Source organism: Peromyscus leucopus, chromosome 4 (genome assembly GCF_004664715.2).
Source record: "Peromyscus leucopus breed LL Stock chromosome 4, UCI_PerLeu_2.1, whole genome shotgun sequence".
NCBI lineage: Eukaryota > Metazoa > Chordata > Mammalia > Rodentia > Cricetidae > Peromyscus > Peromyscus leucopus.
In genome coordinates, this window is record NC_051066.1 from 142,680,596 (window position 1) to 142,695,248 (window position 14,653).

The window sequence follows — 14,653 nt, forward strand, 5'->3', positions numbered from 1 at the left end:
TTCTTTTCCCACTGTGGTAAAATACACACAAGGTGAACACCACAGCATGAGCTGTGTTTAAGTACAATTCAGTCTCTACACTGCTGTACCGCTGTCATCGGCCGTTTCCAGAAGGTTCTCATCTTCCACAGCTGGAACTCTGCACTAAGGAGATGGTAGACTGACTGAGTTTATGGCCGAGTGCTTTTATGACAGGCTGACTTCACTATGCGGTCTTCAAGGCTCATTCAGGAGGTAGTACATGTCAGAGTCCCCTTTCTTTAGAAGGCTGACTAATGTTCCCGCCTGTACTGTTGTGAGCAGGCTGGGTTCTACTCTCGGTCACTCCATTGTGTGTAAAAGAGTGAGTTTTCGGGCTGTGCCTTGCCCTGAGGTGAGAGAATGACCATACTCGGGTGGATGTGTGAACCGCGACACCTGGGTGGCACTGCACACCCAGCTAGGACTGATAAGTGACTTCTGGGAGCAGAATGGGTACCACTGTCTGTAGCAGGAATCTTAAATAGTCTTTATTAATAAAACAAACCTGGAGCCAGGTATTGGGGTGAACTGGAAGATCAGAGAACCAGAACAAGCCACAGCTACCTCACCTGGCCAACTTCTCAGCTGGTCTTGTTTCCTCAGACTGGAAGCCTCTGTGTCTTCCTATCCAAATGGCTCTCAGCTAAAATGTGCTGCTCAAAACCTAAAAGCTTAACCATCCAAATGCTTCTAGTTTCTCGTCCTCATGCCTTATATACTTTTCTGCTTTCTACCACCACTCCCTGGGATTAAAGGCTCACTTTCTGGGATTAGAGGTGTGAGTCACCATGCTTGGCTGTATCCTTGAACACATGGATTTCTGCCTCTGGAATGCTAGCATTAAAGATGTGAGTGCCACCATTTTCTAGTCTTTGTATCTAGTGGCTGTTCTGTCTCTTACCCCATTTAAGTTTATTAGGGAGCACAATATTTTGGGGAACACAATACCACCACAACCGTTTAAATTAATCAGGGTGAATTGAGACTGCAGGGCCTATGAGTGTATTGAAATCCTACCAGGGAAACCAGGCCCCAGATGTTTCAGAACAAGGAAAGAGTGTAACTCCCTTCTGACAGGTGAGACATTTTGAAACGTCTTAATAGACTACTCGCTTCCACTAACCAAAAGACTGAGATGTTACTCGCAAGCAAGTGAGGTTGCAGTTGAGTTCCCCACTCTGCTGGACCACCTACCTGACTTTCCACTACTGTTTTTCTTTTTAAGTGCCTTGATTTATGACTTCTTTGTTATTTTACTGTAAAACTTCATGAAACTGGGATGGAGAGATGGCTCAGCAGTTAAGAGCACTGACTGCTCTTCCGGAGGTCCTGAGTTCAAGTCTCAGCAACCACATGGTGGCCTTAACCATCTATAATGAGATCTAGTGCCTCTTTTGGTGTGCAGGCATGTAGGCAGAACACTGTATACATAATCAATCAATCAATCAATCTTTTTTTTTTTTTTTTTTTAAGACAACTTCATGAAACTATTACCATGCCTGAACATGGAATTTGGGGCAACTGGATCTGTGTTCCCGGGCCACAGTCACCCATATTTGGCTTGAGAATAAACTACCTTTTATCCCCACCTGAAGCAGCAGCTGTGTTTCTAATGGCATCGGGATAGTGTAAGATGTTGTGATGTGTTTGCTTTTTCCCCAGCATAATCTGATCATCCATCACCATCTTAGACTAGAAATAACCTTGGCCAATAGTAATGCCAGAGCAGAACCACACAGTGGCAACAAGTCTGTGGTCCATGGTGACAGCCATGGGAATATTAATACTCCATTGTGGATGGAGTTGGGAGGAGGGCCCTGGGACCCTCATCTGGGATTCTGGCCATCACTAATTCTTGCCTCACTCCCAGCTGCACGTGCCCCAGGAGATGATGGAGAATAGGAAGTAGATGGAAGGTTACCTGAAGGTGAGAGCCCATGATGCAGCTCCCATGAGTTTGTCATCACCATTAGTTGGGACTGCAGGGATGTGGCTGTTTGGGGGGGGGGTGTTGCCCTTACTCCTGTAAGTGACCCTTTACCTACACCCCTGTAATAAACCAAATAAACTGATCGTTCACCAAGTGGAACTTCTGTGGAGCCAATTACAGGTTGAGCTCAAAGCCACACAGCCACTGTGTGCCTGTGCTGGGATTGGCCTTTCGATAACACAGCTGCCTGTGAGTAACCCCCAAGCTGGACCTGAGTTCGGTCCTTATTTTGTCCTGTGGTCAGTGCCCTGTCTTGTGTAAGTGGACATTTATTCACATCTCCCCAGAGAAAGTTAAGGCAACGACAAAACCCCTGCAAAGGATTGCTCAAGAGCCTCCCCACTTTCAGTTATTTAATTGTGTCATTATTGCTGTCTGTGGGTTCCCTAGAATCCTGGGAGAGCAGTCAGCCCTCACTCTGTCTTCTGGAATCGTGTGAAGTTAGCCACAGTGGGGATATTTACACTATGGAAATCAGTCCTTCATCTATTGTTTTGTTGATTGTCTAGACTAATGAAAATGTTAATCATGCAGATTAGCGTTAAATACTCATCTATAGCTGCTAGCATGTGAATAATGAGGGAAGAATATTCTTCCAGGATTCAGAAACTATTATCTAATTCAGCAAGGGAGTTCCTCCTGTTATCTGGCAAGGGAACCAAGTTTTGACATGTCTTTGTTATTTTACTTTCATCTTGCTGGCTGACAAAAATGAAAATATCAACCCACATTTAGCTATAATTGTTTGTCAATGAGGGAGCCCCGATTCTTTGCTGAATTGGATATCAATCAAACATTCCTTCATAGTTGGATAATGGGACTCTGTTGCTAGTGATAGCGTTTTTGAAAGCTGATAATGGGTTTTGTAAGAAATAGTAAATGATACTGAAGTTAAGGTGTGGGGAACTATGAGAGGGGACTGTAAACCTGTCACTCACAGGCTGTTTGCTACATCTTCTGTGTAGATCATTTCCTGTAGAGAGGAGAACAGACATCCACCCTCCCCCTCACTGGGCACTGAGAACAGATGCAAGCAAGGCAAGGATCCTACCCACCCACATCCAGCAGGGTGAGACAGTAAGTTTATAGGGATTACTCACAGAGCCATATCATTACAAGCCCGCCCACCCCAGCATGGGTGACCACCTTCAAAGCTGCACCCTGCAGTCCCTGCTCAACCTGCAGGGAGTCTCCTTTCTCCTGCAGTTTTCAGGACTTTTACAACCTCAGGGAGGGGCATTTCATCTCTGAGCCTTGTGAGTTGCATTAGCTTCCTGCCTCCTTCTGTCTTCCAGGAGGGAACGTGTCAACCTAGAGGAATCAGGGACAGGACACCTTACCATCAGTGGAGCGGATGACAAAAATGTTTGTTGACACCATCAGAGCATCCCCCAACTTCTTTCTTCACAGCTCTCTGGTTGGAAGGTGAACCAGTACAGCCTTGACATTTGGTATGGCCCCTGGGGTAGTCTGTTTCTCAAACCCAGGCCCCATGGACCAAGAGGGAATTTCTCTTCCAGGACAGACAGAGTATATCCAATGATGCAAATTGGGAAAAACAGTGATTAAGACTCTAAAGAATAGGCCTCAGAAGACCTCCAAACACTATTAGCAGCCCTTCCTGTGGCTCAGCCCTTCCCACAGCCCCCACCCTCCTAGGACCAGTTGACAAGCTGGGGGAGGGGGTGATCTACACCACACCTGAATGGGGCCTCCCATCTCTCCATCCCAGATGGGGGCAGGATGATTCATCTCAGCCCTGTGCAGTGACCCTCCTGAAATTAATTAACCTTTCTGGGCCATGATGACCTCTATCAAATGAGAGTAATAAACCTTGGTCTTGTGCATTGGTGTGGGAAGGGGCACATCAGAGGTTCCTCAGGAGACATATTCAGGGCCCTCCATGGATTGAATCAAATCCCATTGTTGGATGTGTTTTCACACGCTGATCATTTCCAGAGGGCCTCCAGGGTTCCTGACAGGTCATCAGAGGCTGCCTGAGCAAGACAATGAAAAACATAAAAAAAAAAAAAAAAAAAAAGAACAATGATCCCACAGGGCTGGTGTCTGTGCCCAAGGAAAAGGTTCATGCTGGACTCTGGGTCTGTACCTTCAGGCTGCTAGTTTCCACCGTTGTGATGATTCTGTGTTCTAGGTGACAGAGGCCACTAGACCCAGATCACCTTCCTATTAGATATTAAAACATAAAGAAAATACATTATCAGATGCAATCTTGAGGGCTTCATGCTTATAGAAACATATTGGTCACCAATGGGCAGAGGTCCCTGAGTGGAATCATAGAGACAGACAGTTTGGATGGGAACTCCTAGGGAAGGGGATTAGTCTGTCATGATCAGCACAAAGCTTCAGTTTGCCAAGTGAAAAAGTTCTAGAATGGGTTTGGTCCCCAGCACTGAATTTTGAAAAGATTTATGTATTTATTTTTATGTATGTGAATGTTTTGTATATGTACATATGTATACCACATATGTACCTAGTACCTATAGAGGCCAGAAAAAAAGTATCAGATAGCCTGGAACTGGAGTTGTGGATGGTTGTAAACTGCCATGTGGATGTTAGGAACTAATTCCAGTCCTCTCTGCACAAACAGCAAGTGCCCTTAACCACTGAGCCATCTCTAGATCCCTGACTAACCATTTCTAGAACTTTTTCCTTTAAAAAAAAATCATTTTTCAGGTACAGAAGATGTCGCAGAGGACCCAGTTCCCAGCACCCACACATTTGTAATGAGGAAGCAGCCTGCCTCCATCTTGGGCTTGAAAGCCAAACTTTTTTATTCCTGGGTTTATTCTTGTTTATGATTGAATCTGTTTCTCAAGGATTGGGTTATGCCCCACCTGTAACCTTAACTACAAATGGTTCTGCACTGCCTACTCCAGGAATGGCAACCTCATCCTTGTTTCAAAAGATTATTGTGATCACTGACCGCCTTGCTATGACCACCTTTTTATGACCACATTGCAACCGTGTCTTTGTTTCAGGAGGTTGTTATGATCAAGTTGTTGTGTTTTACCCCTGTAACCCTGCCTGTTTGCCTGCCTCATTTGGAACCCCCTACTCCTGAGCTATAAAAACTTTTATCCCATCCATGTCCAGTGCTGATCTCTTGATCCCCACTTTTAGGGAGAGACAGTCAATATACATGAATTTAAAAGCTTGCTTTAATTAATTACTTACTTTAATTAATCTGGTCATGATTTAAGTCAGTGGTCTTTTTCCTCGAATATATGGGAGCAATAGTAACTCTAGTTCCATGAGATACCACACCCTCTTCTGACCTCTGAGGGCAGCAGGCATGCACATGGTGCACATGCAGGCAAAATACTCACGCATATAAAATAAAATTATACATATATATTATATAGTTTAGTGTGCAGTGCACGACAGTGTAAATGTGCATAATTCTACCGGAGTGATACTCTGACAGTGGTTAAGATGAAAATGTGGTATAATTTACTGGAATTTAACAATAAAGAAGGAACGTAAAAGATGCATAATTTCAGGGCTGGGAGGGAAGGTCTGTTGTGGAGTTCTTACAAGCCAGGCCCTAAATTCCATACAATGCCAGAGGGGAGGGGGAAGGGGAAAAAGAGTGGAAAAGGAGGGAGGGGGGAGGAGAGGGAACCGAGCAGGGAGAGGAGGAGGGGAGAGGGAGAGAAGAGAGGAAGCAAGGGAGGCAGGGAAGGGACGGGGAGTCTGACAGATCCCTTGTCCCGCAGACTGACAGGGAGAAGGCTGTAGGTAGATTAATGTACTTTATGCTTAAACATATAAGATGACCGGCTTTCCGGTCCTCCCTCCTCCCTAAGACAAAGACTTAGTGGGCTGTTTTTCCACCACAAAGGACATTGTTCCTGGCGCCTTTCAAATCTCCCACTAGAAGCTCCGGGGCAGGAGCCAATCAGCTTCCCTGTCTTTGTCTGGCTCATCCAATCCTCTGCGATAGCTCAAAGCAGCTCTTGCTGGGGAGAAAGAGAATGCCTAAGTCCCGGATGATCTGCCTGGGGCTCCTAACAGACTGGACACCAACTCTAGGTCCCCTTCCCGCCTGGGGACTCCTGTGGTCTCTGTGTACGCCCGTGCGCTTTCAGTTCCAGTAACTTCTGGCGGGAGATTTTGGTTTTCCTGCCTTCTAGTCTAAATCTGCAGAGAAAAAGAACCCGTTCCAGTAACCCTAGATGCCATCATCCTGAAGGCATGAAGGAAGCAAGACCATGTAATTTCTATGTGTGAATGACCCACGAATTTTTAAAGCAGGGTTAAATCCCCTGAGATGACCTGCAGCTGGTGGGAGCAGCAGGCTGTGGGCTCTACTGGGAGCAGAGGAGAGTCACAGAGACACTTTGGAGCAACTCAGGCCAGTGGGAGCCGGCCCTGGGTGTCCCCTGAGAAGTAGCCCTTACACCTGTGAAGATGACCTTATTTGGAAGCAAAGCCTTGGCGATGTAAAGGAGTGGAGGCTGGACTGGATGATAGTGGGTCCCAAATCCAATATGTGGGTGTCTTTATGGGAGGAAAAGGGACATAGGCATACACAGGAACTCAGGGTGACCAAACCCACAGCTGCAAAGAGGAGATCGCTGGGATTGTTGGCAAGTGCCAGGCAAGAGGGAAGGAGCAGATTCTGCCCAGCTCGGAAGCCCTGAGGCATCTTGATTTGGGGATGGAATGGGAGAGAATAGACTCCTGAACTTGGACCTGTAGGGAGCTATCTGAGGCTCAAGTCAGAGGTGGTTCAGCCATCAGTGTCTTGACAACCACTCTCCATCCCCATCCCCTGCAATTTCTACACAAAAGCCCCCCAACAGGAACTAGGTGCCCACCTGGCATTTTCTGAGCAACTGTCCCAGTTTGCCTGGGTTAAGGGATGGCCCAAGGCACCCAACTCTCTTTTCTGGTCTCTTCAGGCACTCAAATGGCGCACTGATCTACATGTAAGCAAAACACTCCTTCATGTAAAATAAAAATAAATAAATCACCTTTAAGAGAAAGCTTTCTGCAGCCAACAATGAAAAATCAGTCTTCCTAGTAGGAAGTATGCAGACAAGAGGCCTCCCCCCCACAGCACCTCCACCTCTTTTCAGACATCACCAATCATGATCTACCTGGCTGTCTAGCAACGCTGGGTGGCATGGGGCTGTACCCACTTCTTAAGAGCATCTTGTTGCCCCTTGGGACTCATACATGTCTTTGAGCTCTAATGTGGCCAGACCAAGGCAAACAAACTGATCTCTAAGTACTGGTGGGTGATGTCAGTAGGTTCACCCATCCTGGGGACCTGGAGGGGCCCCAGAGAGCATAAAACCAGATGAACATAAACTGGGGTCAGCAGGACATACTTTACCTGCCTCACTCACATACTGGACACCTCCAAGCATCCACTATCTGAGACTTTTTTTCTCCAAAGAGGACAAGGGTAGACATGTTTGTGAAAGGTAAATGTCCATAGGACCCTTCCTATGAACAATCTAGATGTAACTAATTAAAATAACCCTTATTAAACCATTCAACTACTGAAAATACACTAACCTCACAATACCCACTTAAATCAACAGTCATATACAATTAAAGAAAAATAAACCAGATGAAAGAATGAAAAAGAAACGGGTGCACAGCCGTGTGTGTGTGTGTGTGTGTGTGTGTGCATGTGTATGTGTGTGTGTGTGTGTGTGTAAACCCCATGCCTCTTGGTAGTTCAGAGTACCACTACTGCTTCAGGTGAGCCCCTGGTCATGAGTGGACCATGTGGGCCGGGGAAGTCCAGTCCAATCCTAACTCAGAAAAGCAGGCAGGCCGCATGGGCAGAGGCTCCAAAGCGCTGTCTGGTGGAATTGTCTGCAAGCAGGTGCCTGTGAGGGGGCTGCTGGGAAGGAAAAGTATATTACCTCATTAAAGGATGATAATCCCTCCAAACCCCCTTGGGTATCTTGGAAGTCGGGTCTCTCTCCACCCAGGGCTAGACAAGAAACTGAGAATAGAGCTCAGATACTGTCACCTTTTCATATGAAAATTTTAATTCCCTGGAAACAGCAAAGCTAATGTTTACATTTCTAGTGTTACCAGGGAAACCACAGGTGGCATCCAAAGTTTAAATAGCATGAAGTTTCATTAGTACCTGGAGGCTTCAGATTCACCCACCAGTGGGGGTGGGCCCATGACTGAGGGCAAGTGAGAATTTTCTCAGGTCATTTTGATGGACAACCAGGCTTGAGAAGTGTAAAACCCAAAGCCTGCCCAAATCACTTGCTTAATTTGTGCTGAAGATTAAGTCTTAATTTGAACTATGAACTTTGACCTTTATATAAAGGAGTGAAGGATGATGTATCCACTTGGGATACCTTCCACTGACAACTGTGAGATTCACCCTAAGTGTGCCTTAGGTTCTAGTTCAGCGGTTGGCACACATTTTTGTTTTTTAAAGGCCAGAGAGCAAATACTTTGAAGGTCACCTGCCACCACCAATGTGGTCTTCTTCTAGAATCCTTTCAAAACATGCATACCACCATCAGATCTTAGGCTAGATGAAACCAAGTGTCAGGTTGTTAAAGAACTCGGCTGCTGTGGCTGCTCACAAGGGCCCACTGCCATTGCTGACCGCTGACTGTCTCGTCATGGAGTTCCCACATAGAAGGAGGGAATGGGAAGGGTCATTAGATTCTCACCTGAGATTCCAGCAGCCTTTTGAGCCATCTCTGTGCAATTTTGTCCCAAATGCAGGAAGTCTTGGAGTCCCAGAAGAACTGGGGAAAATTAACTGAAAGCGTGTTCCATCTCCACGGCTGTGGGCAAGCTGTCCTCGATGCTGAATGGAGATGTTGCAGTGTGGCTGCTTTGAGGTCACCCACACTCCTGTCAAGCACTCCACTGTAAGTGACTCAGTATACTCACTCATTGGCTCTCCAAGTGGAACTTTAGTGGGATTTCATGAGGAGGGTCTAGACATTGTTTACATCTCCTCAGGGAATGGATTCTCCAAACACAGGTGACAGCTCGGGTCCCTCCCTTGATATGATTTTATTATTCCTGGTATATTTCCACTACATGAGTGTACTAACTTGTCTCTGTTACTGCTGAAGGGCGTGGGGTGGTTTGTACATTTGACCACTGGGACAACGTTATCGGGAGCAGTAGTGAGCACGTCTGACTCATGTGTGCTTGGGGCACCTTCCTGCTGGGTGGTGGGGTTCTGGGAGTCCCCATCTTTAACAGACTTCTGGAGTGTCTATAGCCATTTACACAGCAAGGTGGGGCGTTTGTGGTTGCCCCATGCATGGCTTCCTAAGGCTTTAGCGGTGGTGTTTCTGGTGGATGTGTGGCTTCACTCTGGTTTCATTCACCCCTCTGCCCCGTGAATAACATCAATGTTAGGCATATTTACATCTGTTTGTTGGCTACTTGGTATATTCTTTTTGAAAATTGTTTATTATATGTTTATGGATATTTTATCTGCATATATGTTTGTGCACCATGAGAGTGCCTGGTATCCAAGGAGGCTAGAGATCCCCTAGGATAAGAATTACAGAAGGTTATGAGCTGTATGTAGGTGCTGAGAATTGAACCCAGATCCTCTGAGACAGCAGGCAGTGAGTGCTCTTAACCACTGAGCACCTTTACAGCCCCAGAAACTCCTGTCTTCACCAAATCACATGCATGTGTGAGTGGTTATAGACTGTCTCCCTCTCCATTCACACAGGGCCAGTGGTTCACCATGGACGTGACTGAAAAGATGGCGTGAATGAGAGTCAGGCAGCAGGCAGCCGCGTGAAGAAAAGAGCAGAGGACACAGGTGGTCTTGGAGGGGACTGAGACTCAGGCCATCCTTCTCTCCCCTCCAACCTGGTTTCTTGAGAGCAGGTGGGCCACAGCGTGGACTCTGCGTGTTCCAAGGCAAAAGCTATCAATCCTTGGCTCACTTGAGCGCCACAGGCTCAGGTGCTATCGAGCCTGGTACATCTTCTGACTTGAAACTGTGAAAAGCAGAAAACATCATTATTTTATACTCAGAATGATACGACCATGTTAGAGAGAAAGCCATGAAATTCCCATTAATTTCAAAGCTTGTGGGGAGAGCTGCAAGGGCCCCTGACTGCTTTCCTCCCATCGCTGCGGAGCCTGGCAGGGGTTCTAGCCGACTCTATTTGTTCTCACAGGAGGATCTTGATGGGAAAACTGATGAAGCTCTGCCGTGGTGTCACTGACACAGGAGCTGGGAACATAACCACTTCCCTAGTCCACAGTGTCCTGCTCAAGCGTAACAGACAGTGACATGCTGTGGCTCTTCTCTGTGTGTGTTGACATTAGTGCTGGTGTCCTCCATCTCCCTTCTCCTCCATGTTCCTCCTCCATCTCTCTCCTCCTTCATTCCTCCCTCCTCCTTCTTCTCTTCCTTTATCTCCCTCCCTCCTCCATCTCCTTCCTCCTCCATCTCTCTCCTCCTTCATCCTCTCCCTCCTCCTTCTCCTCTTCCTTTATCTCCCTTCCTCCTCCTTCTCCTCTTCCTTTATCTCCCTCCTCCATCTCCCTCCTCCTTCATCCTTTTCCTTCATCCTCTCCCTCCTCCTTCATCCTCTCCCCCCTCCTCCTTCATCCTCTCTCTCTTCCTCCTTCATCCTCTCCCTTCTCCTCCTTCATCCTCTCCCTCCTCCTTCCCCTCTTCCTTTATCTCCCTCCTCCATCTCCCTCCTCCTCCATCTCCCTCCTCCTCCATCTCCCTCCTCCTTCATTCTCTCCCTCCTCCTCCTTCATTCTCTCTCTCCTCCTTCTCCTCTTCCTTTATCATCTCCCTCCCTTCCCCTTCCTTCATCTCTCTCCTCCTCCTACCCTACATCTCATCTTCCTACTGCTCCATCCTCCTCCCTCTTTGTCTTCCTCCTCTCCTCCCCCTGTTCTCAGATCAGCTGGATGTTGTTGCCCCTCTGCCCCCTTGCTCCCCTGTCCACCTTCTGGCTTCCATGGTCCTGGAAATCCATGCCTCCTGCACCCGTGGAGGCTGCTGTGCTGTCTACTGGTCCCTCCGTGGCACTGGCCAGCCTCAGGTGGGTGGATCTACAGACACACTGGCAGTCAGTCCTATACCCATGGCCGCCACTCAAGGGGCTGCGATAGGAGGCTGAGCCCTGGAGTAGTTAGGAGATTTCTACATGGTTCTGACAATGTGATCACTTAGAGATTTAGTGCCAGAACCCTGCAGAGTTTCAGTGTGGAAGGTCCCTCACAGGCTTGTGGCCTTGAACAAGTAGTCCCCCGCTCGATTGTGATGTTTTTGGGAGACTGTGGAATCTTTAGCAGATTGGGGCTAGTTAGAGGAAGTGAGTCACTGTGGGGGTGGGGGCTTGAGGTTTGTAGCCTGGCTCCACAGCCTGTTCCCTCTCTGCTTCTTGTTCCATCTAGATGGAAGCAAGCATCCTGTCACTCCTATGAGCAGCTCCCTCCAGCATGCCTTCCCCAGTGAGGGCCGGCGCTCCCCTCCTCTGGTAGATGTTTCCTGCCAGGTTTTTGGCCATGACAATGGGAAAAGCCACTGATTCAGATCCAGACACCATGCTAGATGAGCAGTGTTTCCCTTCCCCTAACAAAGCACAAAGCAAGCGTCTTGCTGGGGTTGCCCTGTCCTGCACACCACAGATTGGGCATCCTAGGGTTGTCCTGTCCTGCACACCACAGATTGGGCATCCTAGGGTTGTCCTGTTCTGCACACCACAGATTGGGCATCCTGGGGTTGTCCTGTCCTGCACACCACAGATTGGGCATCCTGGGGACAAATGGCCTCTTTTTGGCAGATGCCAGCACACACTTGGGTATCCCTTAAGTTAGGCTCTGGCTTTCTAGGCTGGGAAAACTGTTGTAAGGTATTTTGATTGCACCCTGACACTCCTGAGACTGCCAATAAAGTTTGCTTTGAATCCGAGGGAGGAGCTAGTTACTAGCTGACCAGAATTAGCCACAGAGGTTTTGGAGGACTGAGGACTTACACACAGGAAGTAGTAGGAAGGGACTGAGAGAAAGGCTCAGCCCCTTTTGGATGAAGGAAGTCAAGAGGAGGTCCCTGGCCACTTCTCCACTGTTTCTCCGATCAGTCAGGTTCTCACCCTGATATCTGACTCCCGAGTTTTTACTGATAAAGAAGAATTAGATAAGTGCTTCAGGAAACAACCGATAGGAAGCCACCCCTGTGTCTTGTGGCATTCCTCTTTCCCTTTCCCCCCACCTTCCTTCCCTCTGTGTCGTGTCCATCCTTTCTCTTTGAACAAGGACCACAGTCATGGTGAACTGGGACCCCTGCCTTCCCTGGTGTGACCTCATCTTAACTGATTACATTGACTGTGATCCTATCTCCAGATGAGCTCACATTTCAGGGTGCACGGGTCTGGGGAACCTCAGCAGGTGAATTTGGAGGAGCATGATTCAAGTTGTCACAAAAGAGCCCTCCACTGTGAGTTCTTTTCGTTTGTTTGGTTGGTTGGTTTTGGTTTTTCGAGACAGGGTTTCTCAGTGTAGCTTTGGAGCCTGTCCTGGTTCTCTGTAGCCCAGGCTGGCCTCGAACTCACAGAGATCCGCCTGCCTCTGCCTCCTAAGTGCTGGGATTAAAGGCGTGCGCCATCGCCACCCAGCTTCATATCAGTTCTTAACAAAAACATTACTATGGAGACAGAAGAAAAAAGAAGGAGTGAAGAGATGTCAGTTCCGTTTGCTGCCCATGTTTTCACTCATCAGTGTTCTCCATTTTCCTGGCCTTCCTGCAGTCAGTGGGCTAGCTCTGGCTGCTCTAGTGCCTCCAGCCATAGTATCCAATGTCTTCAGATCCAGCTCTGGGCAATATTTCCACTAGGACACTTAAGCAAGCCTGTTGCTGGAGAGCTTCTCTCCAGGTTCCATTAAGCCCCGCAGTCCCACAATCCACATATAAAATAATCACTCAGACATTTATATTACTTATAAACTGTATGGCCGTGACAGGCTTCTTGCTAACTGTTCTTATAACTTAAATTAACCCATTTCTATAAATCTATACCTAGCCACATGGCTGGTGGCTTACCAGCGTCTTTACATGTTGCTTGTCCTGGCGGTGGCTGTAGTGTCTCTCCTTCTTCCTGTTTCCCCAGTTCTCCTCTCTCTTTGTCCCGCCTATACTTCCTGCCTGGTCATTGGCCATCAGTGTTTTATTTATATAGAGTGATATCCACAGCACTTCCCCTTTTCTTCTTTTTTTAAAAAGGAAGGTTTTAATTTTAACATAGTAAAATTACATATAACAAAACAATTATGGAGCAAGAATTACAGTTACAATATTAAAGAAGATGTCCTATCTATCTTATATTTGTGAGTTTAAGGTTTTATATCTAACTTATCTTTTATCATAACTGAGAAAATTACAACTATCTAGTTTTCAACCACATCAAAGACCTGAGAAGGAACATAATGGTACCTGAGAAATGGTAGATGGATGTAAGCAACTTTCAGGAATCTGGTAAGAGTAGACCAAGACAGCTGGCAGCCTGGACAGTCACCTAATGTTTTTCAGCATTGTTGGTGCAATCAAATTGGCTACAGGCTTAGAGTATCTGACAGACCACTTTCAGAAGCAGGAATTCTGAGAGACCATCTTACCCTGTCTTGGCAGAGTACAGTGGTCGTTTTCCTTGTGTCCCGCTTGTCCAGAAAGGACAGCATTATATTTGTACTGTCAGCCATTAAGGCAAGGGCAGTTCTTTGCCCAGTAGGTCATTTTGTGCCAAAAAGACAAACTTCTAAATGGAAATGTCTTAGAAGCCCAACATTCTCTCGGGATCAAATTGGTGCAGCCAGGAGCAATTGTGTCTCACATCAACATAATTCTAAGTTATTTAAATGCCATATTCTCTAGGTCTATTAAGTGTTTGAAGATTACCTATCTATCTGAAATCTATCTATGTATACCTAGAAGACTTAACTAACATGGCTACAAATATGATTATCATAGATGACTAATTATTAATCTATTTTTAATTATCCATTACAATTTTAAATGAATTAAACATAATACCTCAAACAAGAATAGAAATATATATATATATATATATATATATAGTATAACAAAATTAACTTCAAGTTTATATCAATAAACTAAAATTTATACCAATGTAAAACATTTTAAACATAAACTAAAATCTATACCAATGTAAAACATTTTAAACAAGTTGTTCTTTAAAAGTAGGTTCATTAATCTACCCTTTTATCTTATCATCTCTATATCCTCCTATATATCTATATCATATCCCCTTTTCTTTTTTAGAAAGAGATCACATTTATAATCAACCTGTTTTAAATAAAAATATTGTTTTTTCTCTGTCCCACACCAGAGGGCTCTTCTGATTTGGCACACAAGAATCTCTTAACCATTTTTTTTTAAGCAATATGTCTGGGTTTAGAGGGGGAGTGAGCCAATTCCACCTCTAAAGCCAGCTTGGTATATTTGGGAATTTGGGTGTAGCATCTCTTACTAATTCCTGCTGGGGGCGGGGCGCTGTATCTTATGGGGACGCAAAGAACATTTTAGGCCTTTGGGGTAGGCCGTGAGGCTGTATTGTGTGAACCAGTTGCCTTGAAACCGCTCTGGATGTTTGATCATCTGGGCCATGGTGT